Genomic DNA, 19,736 nt, shown 5'->3' on the forward strand with positions numbered 1-19,736 from the left:
TATATAGTAGAACTGGAGGATATTATATATATAGTAGAGCTGGAGTATATTATATATATAGTAGAACTGGAGGATATTATATATATAGTAGAACTGGAGGATATTATATATATAGTAGAGCTGGAGTATATTATATATATAGTAGAACTGGAGGATATTATATATATAGTAGAACTGGAGGATATTATATATATAGTAGAGCTGGAGTATATTATATATATAGTAGAACTGGAGGATATTATATATATATAGTAGAACTGGAGGATATTATATATAGTAGAACTGGAGGATATTATATATATAGTAGAGCTGGAGGATATTATATATATATAGTAGAACTGGAGGATATTATATATATAGTAGAACTGGAGTATATTATATATATAGTAGAACTGGAGGATATTATATATATAGTAGAACTGGAGGATATTATATATATAGTACAACTGGAGGATATTATATAGTAGAACTGGAGGATATTATATATATATAGTAGAACTGGAGGATATTATATATATAGTAGAACTGGAGGATATTATATATATAGTAGAACTGGAGGATATTATATATATAGTAGAGCTGGAGTATATTATATATATAGTAGAACTGGAGGATATTATATATATAGTAGAACTGTAGGATATTATATATATAGTATAACTGGAGGATATTATATAGTAGAACTGGAGGATATTATATATATATAGTAGAACTGGAGGATATTATATATATAGTAGAACTGGAGTATATTATATAGTAGAACTGGAGGATATTATATAGTAGAACTGGAGGATTTTATATAGTAGAACTGGAGGATATTATATAGTAGAACTGGAGGATATTATATAGTAGAACTGGAGGATATTATATATATAGTAGAACTGGAGGATATTATATATATAGTAGAACTGGAGGATATTATATAGTAGAACTGGAGGATATTATATATATAGTAGAACTGGAGGATATTATATAGTAGAACTGGAGTATATTATATATATAGTAGAACTGGAGGATATTATATAGCAGAACTGGAGGATATTATATAGTAGAACTGGAGGATATTATATAGTAGAACTGGAGGATATTATATAGTAGAACTGTAGGATACTACATACATGCATATAGTAGTCTGTTTGAAGCTTTAAACGTAAGAGCTGTGTATTTGTGTTTACGTGTGTTTTTATGTGTGTCAGTGGTAGTACTAGATCCATGCTCTGATAGGTTGGAGGACGTCCTCTGGAAGTTTACGTAATTACTGTGTAAGTCTATGGAAGCGGGTGAGAACCATGAGCCTCCTAGGTTTTGTATTGAAATCAATGTACCCAGAGGAGGACAGGAGCTAGCTGTCCTCCAGCTACACCATGGTGCCGCCCTACAGAGTGCTGTTGAGGCTACTGTAGATCTTGATTGCAAAAACAGTTTTAATACATTATTTGGTGACATTAATATATTTAGTAATGCTTCTCTATTTCTATAAAATTCACTGAGTAGGATGGTCCTCCCTTTCCTCCTCTGAGGAGCCTCCTCTGGTGTGTATGTGTGTGTGTCAGCTTCGCAGTCTCTCTCCAGTTTGTGTCTACGTGCACGCTGTGCATTTCGCTGGAGGTATGTGTCTGTGTGTGTGTATGTGTGTGTGTCTGTGTAACGTAATGCACATTTAATGAGACTAGCCCATGTTGCCTGAAGCATTGTGCCGCCATACAGATCCCCTCATTGATAGTGACAGGACCAGTGTGTGTGTGTGTGTGTGTGTGTGTGTGTGTGTGTGTGTGTGTGTGTGTGTGTGTGTGTGTGTGTGTGTGTGTGTGTGTGTGTGTGTGTGTGTGTGTGTGTGTGTGTGTGTGTGTGTGTGTGTGTGTGTGTGTGTGTGTGCGTATCAGCCAAGGCATGTTTGTGTGTGAGTGTGTGACAGGGTGAGGAGTGAGCTATGAATTATTGCTTATTAAAGGCCTAATCACTAGGCCGGCTACGCCCTGCCCTGGTACCCTTTACCTTGGTTTGGACTGGAATGAAGAGATAAAGACAGAGGAGAGACTTGTGGAATTAAGAGAGAGGGGAGAGAGAAAGACTTCTGGAGTGTAGAGAGAGGAGAGACAGAGAGAGAGAGGGAGAGAGAGAGAGAGAGGGAGAGAGAGAGAGAGAGAGAGAGAGTGAACGCCTTCTGGAGTGAAGAGAGAGTAGAGACAGAGAGAGAGAGGGAGAGAGAGAGAGAGAGAGGGGGAGAGAGAGAGAGAGAGAGAGAGTGAACGCCTTCTGGAGTGAAGAGAGAGTAGAGACAGAGAGAGAGAGAGGGGAGAGAGAAAGACTTCTGGAGTGTAGAGAGAGAGAGAGAGAGGGGAGAGAGAAAGACTTTTGGAGTGTAGAGAGAGTAGAGAAAGAGAGAGAGAGAGAGAGAGAAAGACTTTAGAGTGAAGAGAGAGAGAGAGAGAGAGAGAGAGAGAGAGAGATTGGGAGAGAAAGAGGAAGAGGGAGAGAGAGAGGGATGGATGGATGGATAGTCTTGTGGAATAAGGAGAGAGGTTAGAGAGAGGGATGGATGGATGGATAGTCTTGTGGAATAAGGAGAGAGGTTAGAGAGAGGGATGGATGGATGGATAGACTTGTGGAATAAGGAGAGAGGTTAGAGAGAGGGATGAATGGATGGATAGTCTTGTGGAATAAGGATAGAGGTTAGAGAGAGGGATGGATGGATAGACTTGTGGAATAAGGAGAGAGGTTAGAGAGAGGGATGGATGGATGGATAGTCTTGTGGAATAAGGAGAGAGGTTAGAGAGAGGGATGGATGGATGGATGGATAGTCTTGTGGAATAAGGAGAGAGGTTAGAGAGAGGGATGGATGGATGGATAGACTTGTGGAATAAGGAGAGAGGTTAGAGAGAGGGATGGATGGATGGATAGACTTGTGGAATAAGGAGAGAGGTTAGAGAGAGGGATGGATGGATGGATAGACTTGTGGAATAAGGAGAGAGGTTAGAGAGAGGGATGGATGGATGGATGGATAGACTTGTGGAATAAGGAGAGAGGTTAGAGAGAGGGATGGATGGATGGATAGACTTGTGGAATAAGGAGAGAGGTTAGAGAGAGGGATGGATGGATGGATAGTCTTGTGGAATAAGGAGAGAGGTTAGAGAGAGGGATGGATGGATGGATAGACTTGTGGAATAAGGAGAGAGGTTAGAGAGAGGGATGGATGGATAGTCTTGTGGAATAAGGAGAGAGGTTAGAGGGATGGATGGATGGATAGACTGGTGGAATAAGGAGAGAGGTTAGAGAGAGGGATGGATGGATGGATAGCCTTGTGGAATAAGGAGAGAGGTTAGAGAGAGGGATGGATGGATGGATAGTCTTGTGGAATAAGGAGAGAGGTTAGAGAGAGGGATGGATGGATGGATAGTCTTGTGGAATAAGGAGAGAGGTTAGAGAGAGGGATGGATGGATAGCCTTGTGGAATAAGGAGAGAGGTTAGAGAGAGGGATGGATGGATGGATAGTCTTGTGGAATAAGGAGAGAGGTTAGAGAGAGGGATGGATGGATAGCCTTGTGGAATAAGGAGAGAGGTTAGAGAGAGGGATGGATGGATGGATAGTCTTGTGGAATAAGGAGAGAGGTTAGAGAGAGGGATGGATGGATAGTCTTGTGGAATAAGGAGAGAGGTTAGAGAGAGCTTTGACAAAGCTATTTGTATTAATCAACAACTATTCAATAAGGAATCCATTTAGTAAATAAATCTACCAAGGGCTAGTAGTTCTCAGCTCTAGATGTGTTGTATATATGGGTTAGTAGTTCTCAGCTCTAGATGTGCTGTATATCTGGGTTAGTAGTTCTCAGCTCTAGATGTATTGTATATCTGGGTTAGTAGTTCTCAGCTCTAGATGTGTTGTATATCTGGGTTAGTAGTTCTCAGCTCTAGATGTGTTGTATATCTGGGTTAGTAGTTCTCAGCTCTAGATGTGTTGTATATCTGGGTTAGTAGTTCTCAGCTCTAGATGTGTTGTATATCTGGGTTAGTAGTTCTCAGCTCTAGATGTGTTGTGTATCTGGGGTAGTAGTTCTCAGCTCTAGATGTGTTGTATATCTGGGTTAGTAGTTCTCAGCTCTAGATGTGTTGTGTATCTGGGGTAGTAGTTCTCAGCTCTAGATGTGTTGTATATCTAACTGGGTTAGTAGTTCTCAGCTCTAGATGTGTTGTATATTTGGGCTAGTAGTTCTCAGCTCTAGATGTGTATATATCTGGGTTAGTAGTTCTCAGCTCCAACCTTAATTCCCAATGAAACATTGAACATTATTAATACCAGCTTTACAGACAGTCTATGTGGAATAGACTGAAGTACAACACAGATTTATAGACAGTCTATGTGGAATAGACTGACGTTCAACACAGATTTATAGACAGTCTACGTGGAACAGATTGAAGTTCAACACAGATTTATAGACAGTCTATGTGGAATAGACTGACGTTCAACACAGATTTATAGACAGTCTATGTGGAATAGACTGAAGTACAACACAGATTTATAGACAGTCTATGTGGAATAGATTGAAGTTCAACACAGATTTATAGACAGTCTATGTGGAATAGATTGAAGTTCAACACAGATTTACAGACAGTCTATGTGGAACAGATTGAAGTCTGTTATCTGTTATAAAACACTGACAAAAACTTCTCCAAACAACTCCCCAAGACGTCGGCTAATGCACAAAGCACTTCTGAGCCAATTATTTTGCCCATGGCACCCTATTCCCCATATAGTGCACTACTTTTGACCCAAGCCCCCCATAGGGCCCTGGTGGAAATTGGTGCACTACTTAGGGAATAGGTTCCCATATGGGACGCAGTACACAGTAAATTGAGTGACTGAACTCAGCCGAGAGGGATGAATAAATATTAGATGTGATACGTTTTATTGTACGGGCTGTGTTTTGTTGGTTGTTTAGAGAGCTGCTCTGCCACTGTATACAGGCTGCTGGGGAGACAGAAAGAACGAACAAGAGAGAGAGAGAGAGAGAGAGAGGGGGGAGAGAAAGAGAAAGAGAAAGAGAGAGAGAGAGAGAGATAGAGAGAGAGAGAGAGAGAGAGAGAGAGAGAGAACAAAAGAGAGAGAGAGAGAGAGAGACAGAGAGAGAGAGAGAGAAATACTTCTGGAGTGAAGAGAGAGTAGAGAGAGAGAGAGAGAGAACAAAAGAGAGAGAGAGAGAGAGAGAGAAAGAGAGAGAGAGAAATACTTCTGGAGTGAAGAGAGAGTAGAGAGAGAGAGAGAGAGAGAGAGAGAGAGAGAGAGAGAGAGAGAGAGAGAGAGAGAGGGAGAGAGAGAGGGGGGAGAAAGAGAGAGAGAGAGAGATTAATGTAAAGCCTGTCTTTATTTCACCTGAGGGGCCCTACAAGGTGTTCCATTGCTGCAGCGTTTGTAAAAAGCTTTTTAAAGAGCCTCCTCGACCCCTCTAACTAATCAATATTGAAGAGATGGAAGAAAATAAATAAATAAGAGTCTTCATTCCCCAAATGCCCCCCCTATTCCCTACGAAGCCCATAGGACTACAGGCAAAAGTAGTGCACTATGTAGGGAATAGGGTGTGATTTGAGAAGCACCCCTAAATAACAGAAAAACATTTCTAGCTCAATATGCACTTATTGATGTGGTGTGTGGATGTAAAGCCCGAGGCTTAGAGCTGTTGGAACACGTGTTCCATTAACTGAATTCATCAACTGAAGAAGAAACATTTTAAGAAAGAAGTTTAGCTTCGACAAAATGTCAGTTACTCTAAATGTCAAATAATGAAAAGAGAAGTAAAAGCTGGAAAACGTTAACAGATTTATGGAATATAGGTTTTCTTTTTTCCGCTCAGTTTCTCCTTCCTGTATAATACACAAACAACAAAATGGTTCCTATGAAGATGTTCATTTTCTACAGTTCATCTGGAAGGTATGCAGACCCCTTGACTTTTCCCACATTTTGTTACGTTACAGCCTTATTTTAAAATGGATTAAATAACATGGATTAAATAATAGTCTGAATAGGGCTGTAATGTAACAACATGTGGAAAAAGGGAAGGGGTCTGAATACTTTCCAAATGCTCTGGATGTGATCCCCAATATTACTCTGTTACTCCGTCACTCCGTCACTGTGTGACTCCGTCACTGCGTTACTACGTTAGTATGTTACTCTGTTACTCTGTCACTCTGTTACTCCGTCACTCCGTTACTCTGTCATTCTGCTACTCCGTTACTCTGTGAGTCTGTTACTCCGTCACTCCGTTACTATGTTACTCTGTTGAAACCATTTCTGTCTCTGTTCTCTAAAATATTTTTTTTTTCTCACCACAAAGTTGTGGACAAAGCTTCTCAATTTCCGAAAGGTCAAAAACCTTTGTTGCTGGCATCATTTTTCTCCCTCCTTTACCCCCCTCTCCACCTACAACTTCTCCCTGTCTCCCTCTAAACTCCACCTCTTCCCCCTCTCTTTTCCACCTCTCCCCCTCTCTCCTCCACCTCTCCTCCCCTCTCTCCTCCTCCACCTCCATCCTGTCTTCTCCCTCTCCTCCAACACCCCCCACCTTCTCCCTCCTCCTCCACCCCCCCTCCTCTCCCCTCTCTCCTCCACCCCCCCTCTTCTCCCCTCTCTCCTCCACCCCCCCCTCTACTCCCTCTCTCCCTCTCTTCTCCTAACCCTTTCCCCCTCCCTCCAGTTGTCCCTGTTCACCCCTCATGTCAAACCCCATTAGGTCTGATGAACGGTCTGGTCTTAATATTGTGTGGACTCTGGTATGATTGTATTGTAAAGTTTTTTAAATGTATAACTGCCTTCATTTTTCCAGACCCCAGGAAGAGTAGCTGCTGCCATGGCAGGAACTAATGGGGATCCATAATAAACCCCAGGAAGAGTAGCTGCTGCCTTGGCAGGAACTAATGGGGATCCATAATATACCCCAGGAAGAGTAGCTGCTGCCTTGGCAGGAACTAATGGGGATCCATAATAAACCCCAGGAAGAGTAGCTGCTGCCTTGGCAGGAACTAATGGGGATCCATAATAAACCCCAGGAAGAGTAGCTGCTGCCTTGACAGGAACTAATGGGGATCCATAATAAACCCCAGGAAGAGTAGCTGCTGCTTTGGCAGGATCTAATGGGGATCCATAATAAACCCCAGGAAGAGTAGCTGCTGCCTTGGCAGGAACTAATGGGGATCTATAATAAACCCCAGGAAGAGTAGTTGCTGCCTTGACAGGAACTAATGGGGATCCATAATAAACCCCAGGAAGAGTAGCTGCTGCCTTGACAGGAACTAATGGGGATCCATAATAAACCTCAGGAAGAGTAGCTGCTGCCTTGGCAGGAACTAATGGGGATCCATAATAAACCCCAGGAAGAGTAGCTGCTGCCTTGGCAGGAACTAATGGGGATCCATAATAAACCCCAGGAAGAGTAGCTGCTGCCTTGGCAGGAACTAATGGGGATCCATAATAAACCCCAGGAAGAGTAGCTGCTGCCTTGACAGGAACTAATGGGGATCCATAATAAACCCCAGGAAGAGTAGCTGCTGCCTTGGCAGGAACTAATGGGGATCCATAATAAACCCCAGGATGAGTAGCTGCTGCCTAGACAGGAACTAATGGGGATCCATAATAAACCCCAGGAAGAGTAGCTGCTGCCTTGGCAGGAACTAATGGGGATCCATAATAACCCCCAGGAAGAGTAGCTGCTGTCTTGGCAGGAACTAATGGGGATCAATAATAAACCCCAGGACGAGTAGCTGCTGTCTTGGCAGGAACTAATGGGGATCCTTAATAAACCCCTGTTCTGTGTGTGTGTGTGTTCAGTGATTTATCACCAGGGTATTGGTAATCAATACGTATCTGCTAGGTGTGGTGATTGATACTATGGAGTACTGGATAGAAGGATGGGGACCTCTAGCTGGTGTCAGGTCACACACACACACACACACACACACACACACACACACACACACACACACACACACACACACACACACACACACACACACACACACACACACACACACACACACACACACACACACACACACACACACACACACACACACACACAAGTTTCTAGTCAGACCAGTGATGTGGTTGTTATAGTCTATGATGTTCTCTGTAGTCAGACCAGTGATGTGGTTGTTATAGTCTATGATGTTCTCTGTAGTCAGACCAGCGATGTGGTTGTTATAGTCTATGATGTTCTCTGTAGTCAGACCAGTGATGTGGTTGTTATAGTCTACTATGATGTTCTCTGTAGTCAGACCAGTGATGTGGTGTTATAGTCTATGATGTTCTCTGTAGTCAGACCAGTGATGTGGTGTTATAGTCTATGATGTTCTCTGTAGTCAGACCAGTGATGTGGTTGTTATAGTCTATGATGTTCTCTGTAGTCAGACCAGTGATGTGGTGTTATAGTCTATGATGTTCTCTGTAGTCAGACCAGTGATGTGGTTGTTATAGTCTATGATGTTCTCTGTAGTCAGACCAGTGATGTGGTTGTTATAGTCTATGATGTTCTCTGTAGTCAGACCAGTGATGTGGTTGTTATAGTCTATGATGTTCTCTGTAGTCAGACCAGTGATGTGGTTGTTATAGTCTATCATGTTCTCTGTAGTCAGACCAGTGATGTGGTTGTTATAGTCTATGATGTTCTCTGTAGTCAGACCAGTGATGTGGTTGTTATAGTCTATGATGTTCTCTGTAGTCAGACCAGTGATGTGGTTGTTATAGTCTATGATGTTCTCTGTAGTCAGACCAGTGATGTGGTTGTTATAGTCTATCATGTTCTCTGTAGTCAGACCAGTGATGTGGTTGTTATAGTCTATGATGTTCTCTGTAGTCAGACCAGTGATGTGGTTGTTATAGTCTATGATGTTCTCTGTAGTCAGACCAGTGATGTGGTTGTTATAGTCTATGATGTTCTCTGTAGTCAGACCAGTGAGGTGGTTGTTATAGTCTATGATGTTCAATGTAGTCAGACCAGTGAGGTGGTTGTTATAGTCTATGATGTTCTCTGTAGTCAGACCAGTGATGTGGTTGTTATAGTCTATGATGTTCTCTGTAGTCAGACCAGTGATGTGGTTGTTATAGTCTATGATGTTCTCTGTAGTCAGACCAGTGATGTGGTTGTTATAGTCTATGATGTTCTCTGTAGTCAGACCAGTGATGTGGTTGTTATAGTCTATGATGTTCTCTGTAGTCAGACCAGTGATGTGGTTGTTATAGTCTATGATGTTCTCTGTAGTCAGACCAGTGATGTGGTTGTTATAGTCTATGATGTACTCTGTAGTCAGACCAGTGATGTGGTTGTTATAGTCTATGATGTTCTCTGTAGTCAGACCAGTGATGTGGTTGTTATAGTCTATGATGGTCTCTGTAGTCAGACCAGTGATGTGGTTGTTATAGTCTATGATGTTCTCTGTAGTCAGACCAGTGATGTGGTTGTTATAGTCTATGATGTTCTCTGTAGTCAGACCAGTGATGTGGTTGTTATAGTCTATGATGTTCTCTGTAGTCAGACCAGTGATGTGGTTGTTATAGTCTATGATGTTCTCTGTAGTCAGACCAGTGATGTGGTTGTTATAGTCTATGAGGTTCTCTGTAGTCAGACCAGTGATGTGGTTGTTATAGTCTATGATGTTCTCTGTAGTCAGACCAGTGATGTGGTTGTTATAGTCTATGACAGTGGTCGCCATCCGGTCGATCTGTGACTAAATCAGGTGCACCTACTGCGCTACCCAATCGGATCGTTCAAATCACCGTGGCTACAGAGCTTCCGTGACCCTGGCCACTGCCAAGGTTAGTAGGCTTCTAGACTGCATACGATTCAATCCCTTTTAAAACCATGACTACAATGATTACAGCAAATAGCTGCTTTTAATTCAACACTTTTACAATCCGCGCTTCTCCGTACATCCTCTCTGGCTGCAGCTGCAACGAATGAGTAGCCAAGTACCGATAGTCCTTCGATTTATTATTATTAGCAGCTTGTCCTGTCGATTTTAATATTTAGGAATATTTCACTTTCTCTGGTCATAGGAACAACATGAATTTGTGCATGAGGCCGATGCGGTGCGACTCGAGTTTCGCCATCAGCTGGAGGACGGTGTCCCCTCTCTCTGGTTAGTCTCACCGGAGGAAAGGAAGGACAGAGCAGGAACCCTGAGAGAAGGTTGGGAAAAATAATTTTGAACAGTCATCCAAGTCGGAATTCCAAGTCGGAAAACTCGGGCATCTTTCTAGAGCTCCGACTTTTCCACCTGAAGATCAGTGACGTTGTGATTTGACCTCGTTGACCATCAGATGCAGGTTCCATCAGTCCAGTAAAATAAACAAGACAAGTATTTAAATTCATCATAGAGCTCCTCAGTGCCTCACAAGTGCTAAACCAACTCATCTATTTTGTAATCAAAGCTCGAGTTTAGAACTATAATAATGGTCTAATTAACAAATATTGGGCAGGCCAATCATATAGCCAATATGCTGTGATAATGTATTAGGCCAACAGCCCAAACCTCATTCCTACAAAACTGTTTGTGTGAGGTTAATGTAAAATATCATAATCTGAGCGGTAGATCTCAGCTTGGATTTTGACTCAGAAAAGGTTGGCGACCACGGGTCTATGATGTCATAGTAGTCCATGATGTCATAGTAGTCTATGATGTCATAGTAGTCTATGATGTCATAGTAGTCTATGATGTCACAGTCAGTGTATAATTCTTGGTCACCAACCCAAAATGCCACCCTGTTACCTAGAAGCTGCACATCTTTAGACCAGTGCTCTGGGTCACGGTCTAACGCAACATGTAGGGAATAAGGTGCCGTTTCAGACAAAGCCTGGCTTTGTAACCCAGGTTAGGGAGTCTCCTGATGGGGACATTAACGTAGAGAGAGACATCCATTACCCTGGAATGTCTCATACTAGGTGCTGACGGACAGCAGCCATATCACAGCAGCTATCTGACACACACAGGAGCAGACAGAAACACACACACATGTTAACACACACACACACACTTTTCTACAAATCTAAATGACTCTAATCTCTGTAATAATGGGACAACGATGGCAGAAGGAGATGATTCCTCCTCAGAGAGAGAATAACACAGGTTCTGTTATTAACAACTTGGGTCTCCTCAGAGAGAGGATAACACAGGTTCTGTTATTAACAACTTGGGTCTCCTCAGTAGGAGAATAAAGGCGTATACCTAGTTTTTGTAACAATTTCTATAAATCTCAGGGCAATGTTTCAGAAATATAGACTTCTATCATGTCATTGAAATCCCAAGGTGGTGATGGAATGTGACTACAGAGACTACACAGACTACGTAGCATGTACAGACTACATAGACTAGAGAGACTAGAGAGACTAGAGAGACTAGAGAGACTAGAGAGACTACAGAGACTACAGAGACTAGAGAGACTAGAGAGACTACAGAGACTACAGAGACTAGAGAGACTAGAGAGACTACAGAGACTACATAGACTACAGAGACTACAGAGACTACAGATACTACAGAGACTACAGTGACTACGGAGACTTCAGAGACTACAGTGACTACGGAGACTTCAGAGACTACCATGACTAGAGAGACTACATAGACTACAAATACAAGAGACTAGAGAGACTACAGTGACTACAGAGACTAGAGAGACTACATAGACTACAGAGACTACAGTGACTACAGAGACTTCAGGGTCTACTGATGAAAATGTGCTATCTAGCTAAATCTGGTGCAATGGCATATTGTACATGGTCCCTGACAAATAAATTGATTCATGTGCACTGTCCCTGTAAAAATAAAAATAAACTCAAACTCAAACTCAAATAAATAACATGTATTTCCATAATACATCCGTGAAATAGCGTTGGGAATTTGGAGAGTTGCCTCCAAACTATTTCACTTTATTTTAGTAGCAATGGTTGCTTTCACATGAGTTTTATAACCATGAGAAACACATTAAATGTTACACACACACACACACACACACACACACACACACACACACACACACACACACACACACACACACACACACACACACACACACACACACACACACACACACACACACACACACACACACACACACACACACACACACATTAACTGATTGTCTTTGACTGAGACTCTGTCTCACGTGTACCCCCCTCCCCCGCCCCGTCCCCAACAACACACAACACAGTATCATTTCCCAGGACATGTTCTCCACCTCTGTTCTGACAGAGACAGATTTCAGATGAAGATCAACACTTTGAAACTGAGTCTGTGACCTGAGGGGCCCAAGTGTTCCTACACAGAGAGAAAGATGAGACGGACGGAGGGGAAGGAGAGATGGAGAGGAGGAAGAGAGAGGGGGAAAGGAGAGAGATGGAGAGGAAGAGGAATGGAGAGAAATGAGAGAGATGGAGGGAGAAAAGAGGAATGGAGGGAAAGGAGAGAGATGGAGAGGAGGAAGAGGAATGGAGGGAAAGGAGAGAGATGGAGGGAGAAAAGAGGAATGGAGGGGAATGAGAGAGATGGAGGGGAGGAAGAGGAATGGAGGGAAAGGAGAGAGATGGAGAGGAAGAGGAATGGAGAGAAATGAGAGAGATGGAGGGAGAAAAGAGGAATGGAGGGAAAGGAGAGAGATGGAGAGGAGGAAGAGGAATGGAGGGAAAGGAGAGAGATGGAGGGAGAGAAGAGGAATGGAGGGAAAGGAGAGAGATGGAGGGAGAGAAGAGGAATGGGGGGAAAGGAGAGAGATGGAGGGAGAGAAGAGGAATGGAGGGAAAGGAGAGAGATGGAGGGAGAGAAGAGGAATGGAGGGAAAGGAGAGAGATGGAGGGAGAGAAGAGGATATGGGGGGAAAGGAGAGAGATGGAGGGAGAGAAGAGGAATGGAGGGAAAGGAGAGAGATGGAGGGAGAGAAGAGGAATGGAGGGAAAGGAGAGAGATGGAGAGAGAGAAGAGGATATGGAGGGAAAGGAGAGAGATGGAGGGAGAGAAGAGGAATGGAGGGAAAGGAGAGAGATGGAGGGAGAGAAGAGGAATGGAGGGAAAGGAGAGAGATGGAGAGAGAGAAGAGGAATGGAGGGAAAGGAGAGAGATGGAGGGAGAGAAGAGGAATGGAGGGAAAGGAGAGAGATGGAGGGAGAGAAGAGGAATGGAGGGAAAGGAGAGAGATGGAGGGAGAGAAGATGAATGGAGGGAAAGGAGAGAGATGGAGAGAGAGAAGAGGAATGGAGGGAAAGAAAGGGGTGACGGAGGGAGAGAAGAGAAAGTTGAACGACAGAAAGGAAAAAGGGAAAGAAAGGTCAGTAATTGAACGTGTGATCAGAGCTCTTAGCATGTTGCACGTTCCAGTGAGTGTGAGTGTGTGTGTGTTTCCGTTCCGTGGCCAATCTGTGACTGATTTCTCTGTCTGTGGCCTGAGGAGGCTTGGCGCTACGGGATACCCCCATTTCCCACAACAAGAGTACACACACAGGTAGGAAAGGGGCCGTCACTGTAGTCTATACTGACATGCCCGTTCACCTTCAGAGAGTAACTCTTTATGAAACACACACCCATGGAACATGGAACGGACACACACGCACACGCACGCGCACGCACACGCGCAGACGCACGCGCACGCACACGCACACGCACACACACACACACACACACACACACACACACACACACACACACACACACACACACACACACACACACACACACATACTGTTGCCCAGTATTACAGTGTCTCTGTGGGACTGATGTGTGTCTGTGTGTGTGTGTGTGTGTGTGTGTGTGTGTGTGTGTGTGTGTGTGTGTGTGTGTGTGTGTGTGTGTGTGTGTGTGTGTGTGTGTCTGTGTCTGTGTGTGCTGTGTGCTGTGTGTGTGCTGTGTGTGTGTGTGCTGTGTGTGCTGTGTGTGCCCTGTTCGCTATGTAGTGCGTGTAGACCAGTGCGCTGTGCGCTGTGCAGTGCTGTAGTCCAGTTCCATGTTCACTATGTAGTGCTTTAGACCAAGGCCCTGTTCACTATGTATTGCTTTAGACCAAGGCCCTGTTCACTATGTATTGCCTTAGACCAGGGCCCTGTTCACTATGTAGTGCTTTAGACCAGGGCCCTGTTCACTATGTAGTGCTTTAGACCAGGGCCCTGTTCACTATGTAGTGCTTTAGACCAAGGCCCTGTTCACTATGTATTGCCTTAGACCAGGGCCCTGTTCACTATGTATTGCCTTAGACCAGGGCCCTGTTCACTATGTAGTGCTTTAGACCAAGGCCCTGTTCACTATGTATTGCCTTAGACCAGGGCCCTGTTCACTATGTATTGCCTTAGACCAGGGCCCTGTTCACTATGTAGTGTTCTGCTTTAGACCAGGGCCCTGTTCACTATGTAGTGTTCTGCTTTAGACCAAGGCCCTGTTCACTATGTATTGCTTTAGACCAAGGCCCTGTTCACTATGTATTGCCTTAGACCAGGGCCCTGTTCACTATGTAGTGCTTTAGACCAGGGCCCTGTTCACTATGTAGTGCTTTAGACCAGGGCCCTGTTCACTATGTAGTGCTTTAGACCAGGGCCCTGTTCACTATGTAGTGCCTTAGACCAGGGCCCTGTTCACTATGTAGTGCCTTAGACCAGGGCCCTGTTCACTATGTAGTGCTTTAGACCAGGGCCCTGTTCACTATGTATTGCCTTAGACCAGGGCCCTGTTCACTATGTATTGCCTTAGACCAGGGCCCTGTTCACTATGTAGTGTTCTGCTTTAGACCAGGGCCCTGTTCACTATGTAGTGTTCTGCTTTAGACCAAGGCCCTGTTCACTATGTAGTGCTTTAGACCAGGGCCCTGTTCACTATGTATTGCCTTAGACCAGGGCCCTGTTCACTATGTAGTGCTTTAGACCAGGGCCCTGTTCACTATGTAGTGCTTTAGACCAGGGCCCTGTTCACTATGTAGTGCTTTAGACCAGGGCCCTGTTCACTATGTAGTGCTTTAGACCAGGGCCCTGTTCACTATGTATTGCCTTAGACCAGGGCCCTGTTCACTATGTAGTGCTTTAGACCAAGGCCCTGTTCACTATGTATTGCCTTAGACCAGGGCCCTGTTCACTATGTATTGCCTTAGACCAGGGCCCTGTTCACTATATAGTGTTCTGCTTTAGACCAGGGCCCTGTTCACTATGTAGTGCTTTAGACCAGGGCCCTGTTCACTATGTAGTGCTTTAGACCAAGGCCCTGTTCACTATGTATTGCCTTAGACCAGGGCCCTGTTCACTATGTATTGCCTTAGACCAGGGCCCTGTTCACTATGTAGTGTTCTGCTTTAGACCAGGGCCCTGTTCACTATGTAGTGCTTTAGACCAAGGCCCTGTTCACTATGTATTGCCTTAGACCAGGGCCCTGTTCACTATGTAGTGTTCTGCTTTATACCAGGGCCCTGTTCACTATGTAGTGCTTTAGACCAAGGCCCTGTTCACTATGTAGTGCTTTAGACCAGGGCCCTGTTCACTATGTAGTGCTTTAGACCAGGGCCCTGTTCACTATGTAGTGCTTTAGACCAGGGCCCTGTTCACTATGTAGTGCTTTAGACCAGGGCCCTGTTCACTATGTAGTGCTTTAGACCAGGGCCCTGTTCACTATGTAGTGTTCTGCTTTATACCAGGGCCCTGTTCACTATGTAGTGCTTTAGACCAAGGCCCTGTTCACTATGTAGTGCTTTAGACCAGGGCCCTGTTCACTATGTAGTGCTTTAGACCAGGGCCCTGTTCACTATGTAGTGCTTTAGACCAGGGCCCTGTTCACTATGTAGTGCCTTAGACCAGGGCCCTGTTCACTATGTAGTGCTTTAAACCAGGGCCCTGTTCACTATGTAGTGCTTTAGACCAGGGCCCTGTTCACTATGTAGTGTTCTGCTTTAGACCAGGGCCCTGTTCACTATGATCAGTGCTCTGAGCCCTTAGTGCTCTGCTTTAGACCAGGGCCCTGTGCCCTTAATGCTCTGCTTTAGACCAGGGCCCTGTTCACTTAATGCTCTGCTTTAGACCAGGGCCCTGAGCCCTTAGTGCTCTGCTTTAGACCAGGGCCCTGTTCACTATGTAGTGCTTTAGACCAGGGCCCTGTTCACTATGTAGTGCTCTTAGACCAGGGCCCTGTTCACTATGTAGTGCTTTAGACCAGGGCCCTGATCCCTAATGCTCTGCTTTAGACCAGGGCCCTGTTCACTATGTAGTGCTTTAGACCAGGGCCCTGTTCACTATGTAGTGCTTTAGACCAGGGCCCTGTTCACTATGTAGTGCTTAGCCAGGGCCCTGTTCACTATGTAGTGCTTTAGACCAGGGCCCTGTTCACTATGTAGTGCTTTAGACCAGGGCCCTGTTCACTATGTAGTGCTTTATACCAGGGCCCTGTTCACTATGTAGTGCTTTAGACCAGGGCCCTGTTCACTATGTAGTGCTTTAGCCCAGGGCCCTGTTCACTATGTAGTGCTTTAGACCAGGGCCCTGTTCACTATGTAGTGCTTTAGACCAGGGCCCTGTTCACTATGTAGTGCCTTAGACCAGGGCCCTGTTCACTATGTAGTGCCTTAGACCAGGGCCCTGTTCACTATGTAGTGTTCTGCTTTATACCAGGGCCCTGTTCACTATGTAGTGCTTTAGACCAGGGCCCTGTTCACTATGTATTGCCTTAGACCAGGGCCCTGTTCACTATGTAGTGTTCTGCTTTATACCAGGGCCCTGTTCACTATGTAGTGCTTTAGACCAAGGCCCTGTTCACTATGTAGTGCTTTAGACCAGGGCCCTGTTCACTATGTAGTGCTTTAGACCAGGGCCCTGTTCACTATGTAGTGCTTTAGACCAGGGCCCTGTTCACTATGTAGTGCTTTAGACCAGGGCCCTGTTCACTATGTAGTGCTTTAGACCAGGGCCCTGTTCACTATGTAGTGTTCTGCTTTATACCAGGGCCCTGTTCACTATGTAGTGCTTTAGACCAAGGCCCTGTTCACTATGTAGTGCTTTAGACCAGGGCCCTGTTCACTATGTAGTGCTTTAGACCAGGGCCCTGTTCACTATGTAGTGCTTTAGACCAGGGCCCTGTTCACTATGTAGTGCCTTAGACCAGGGCCCTGTTCACTATGTAGTGCTTTAAACCAGGGCCCTGTTCACTATGTAGTGCTTTAGACCAGGGCCCTGTTCACTATGTAGTGTTCTGCTTTAGACCAGGGCCCTGTTCACTATGTAGTGCTTTAGACCAGGGCCCTGTTCACTATGTAGTGCTTTAGACCAGGGCCCTGTTCACTATGTAGTGTTCTGCTTTAGACCAGGGCCCTGTTCACTATGTAGTGCTTTAGACCAGGGCCCTGACCAGGGCCCTGTTCACTATGTAGTGCTTTAGACCAGGGCCCTGTTCACTATGTAGTGCTTTAGACCAGGGCCCTGTTCACTATGTAGTGCTTTATACCAGGGCCCTGTTCACTATGTAGTGCTTTAGACCAGGGCCCTGTTCACTATGTAGTGCCTTAGACCAGGGCCCTGTTCACTATGTAGTGCTTTAGACCAAGGCCCTGTTCACTATGTAGTGCCTTAGACCAGGGCCCTGTTCACTATGTAGTGTTCTGCTTCATACCAGGGACCCTGTTCACTATGACCAGGGCCCTGAGCCCTTAGTGCTCTGCTTTAGACCAGGGCCCTGAGCCCTTAGTGCTCTGCTTTAGACCAGGGCCCTGAGCCCTTAGTGCTCTGCTTTAGACCAGGACCAGGACCCTTAGTGCTCTGCTTTAGACCAGGGCCCTGAGCCCTTAGTGCTCTGCTTTAGACCAGGGCCCTGTTCACTATGTAGTGTTCTGCTTTATACCAGGGCCCTGTTCACTATGTAGTGCTTTAGCCCAGGGCCCTGTTCACTATGTAGTGCTTTATACCAGGGTCCTGTTCACTATGTATTGCTTTAGACCAGGGCCCTGTTCACTATGTAGTGCTTTAGACCAGGGCCCTGTTCACTATGTAGTGCTTTATACCAGGGCCCTGTTCACTATATAGTGCTTTAGACCAGGGCCCTGTTCACTATGTAGTGCTTTAGACCAGGGCCCTGTTCACTATGTAGTGCCTTAGACCAGGGCCCTGTTCACTATGTAGTGTTCTGCTTTTTACCAGGGACCCTGTTCACTATGACCAGGGCCCTGAGCCCTTAGTGCTCTGCTTTAGACCAGGGCCCTGAGCCCTTAATGCTCTGCTTTAGACCAGGGCCCTGAGCACTTAATGCTCTGCTTTAGACCAGGGCCCTGAGCCCTTAGTGCTCTGCTTTAGACCAGGGCCCTGTTCACTATGTAGTGCTTTAGACCAGGGCCCTGTTCACTATGTAGTGCTTTAGACCAGGGCCCTGTTCACTATGTAGTGCTTTAGACCAGGGCCCTGATCCCTTAATGCTCTGCTTTAGACCAGGGCCCTGTTCACTATGTAGTGCTTTAGACCAGGGCCCTGTTCACTATGTAGTGCTTTAGACCAGGGCCCTGTTCACTATGTAGTGCTTTAGACCAGGGCCCTGTTCACTATGTAGTGCTTTAGACCAGGGCCCTGTTCACTATGTAGTGCCTTAGACCAGGGCCCTGTTCACTATGTAGTGCTTTATACCAGGGCCCTGTTCACTATGTAGTGCTTTAGACCAGGGCCCTGTTCACTATGTAGTGCTTTAGACCAGGGCCCTGTTCACTATGTAGTGCTTTAGACCAGGGCCCTGTTCACTATGTAGTGCTTTATACCAGGGCCCTGTTCACTATGTAGTGCTTTAGACCAGGGCCCTGTTCACTATGTAGTGTTCTGCTTTAGACCAGGGCCCTGTTCACTATGTAGTGCTTTAGACCAGGGCCCTGATCCCTTAATGCTCGTGCTTTAGACCAGGGCCCTGTTCACTATGTAGTGCTTTATACCAGGGCCCTGTTCACTATGTAGTGCTTTAGACCAGGGCCCTGTTCACTATGTAGTGCTTTATGCAGGGCCCTGTCACTATGTAGTGCCCTGTTCACTATGTAGTGCTTTAGACCAGGGCCCTGTTCACTATGTAGTGCCTTAGACCAGGGCCCTGTTCACTATGTAGTGCTTTAGACCAAGGCCCTGTTCACTATGTAGTGCCTTAGACCAGGGCCCTGTTCACTATGTAGTGTTCTGCTTCATACCAGGGACCCTGTTCACTATGACCAGGGCCCTGAGCCCTTAGTGCTCTGCTTTAGACCAGGGCCCTGAGCCCTTAGTGCTCTGCTTTAGACCAGGGCCCTGAGCCCTTAGTGCTCTGCTTTAGACCAGGACCAGGACCCTTAGTGCTCTGCTTTAGACCAGGGCCCTGAGCCCTTAGTGCTCTGCTTTAGACCAGGGCCCTGAGCCCTTAGTGCTCTGCTTTAGACCAGGGCCCTGAGCCCTTAGTGCTCTGCTTTAGACCAGGGCCCTGATCCCTTAGTGCTCTGCTTTAGACCAGGGCCCTGAGCCCTTAGTGCTCTGCTTTAGACCAGGGCCCTGATCCCTTAGTACTCTGCTTTAGACCAGGGCCCTGAGCCCTTAATGCTCTGCTTTAGACCAGGGCCCTGATCCCTTAGTGCTCTGCTTTAGACCAGGGCCCTGATCCCTTAGTGCTCTGCTTTAGACCAGGGCCCTGAGCCCTTAATGCTCTGCTTTAGACCAGGGCCCTGATCCCTTAGTGCTCTGCTTTAGACCAGGGCCCTTAGCCCTTAGTGCTCTGCTTTAGACCAGGGCCCTGAGCCCTTAGTGCACTATAT

The sequence above is a fragment of the Salvelinus alpinus genome, chromosome 6 (assembly GCF_045679555.1).
Source record: "Salvelinus alpinus chromosome 6, SLU_Salpinus.1, whole genome shotgun sequence".
In the NCBI taxonomy this organism is placed as follows: Eukaryota; Metazoa; Chordata; class Actinopteri; order Salmoniformes; family Salmonidae; genus Salvelinus; species Salvelinus alpinus.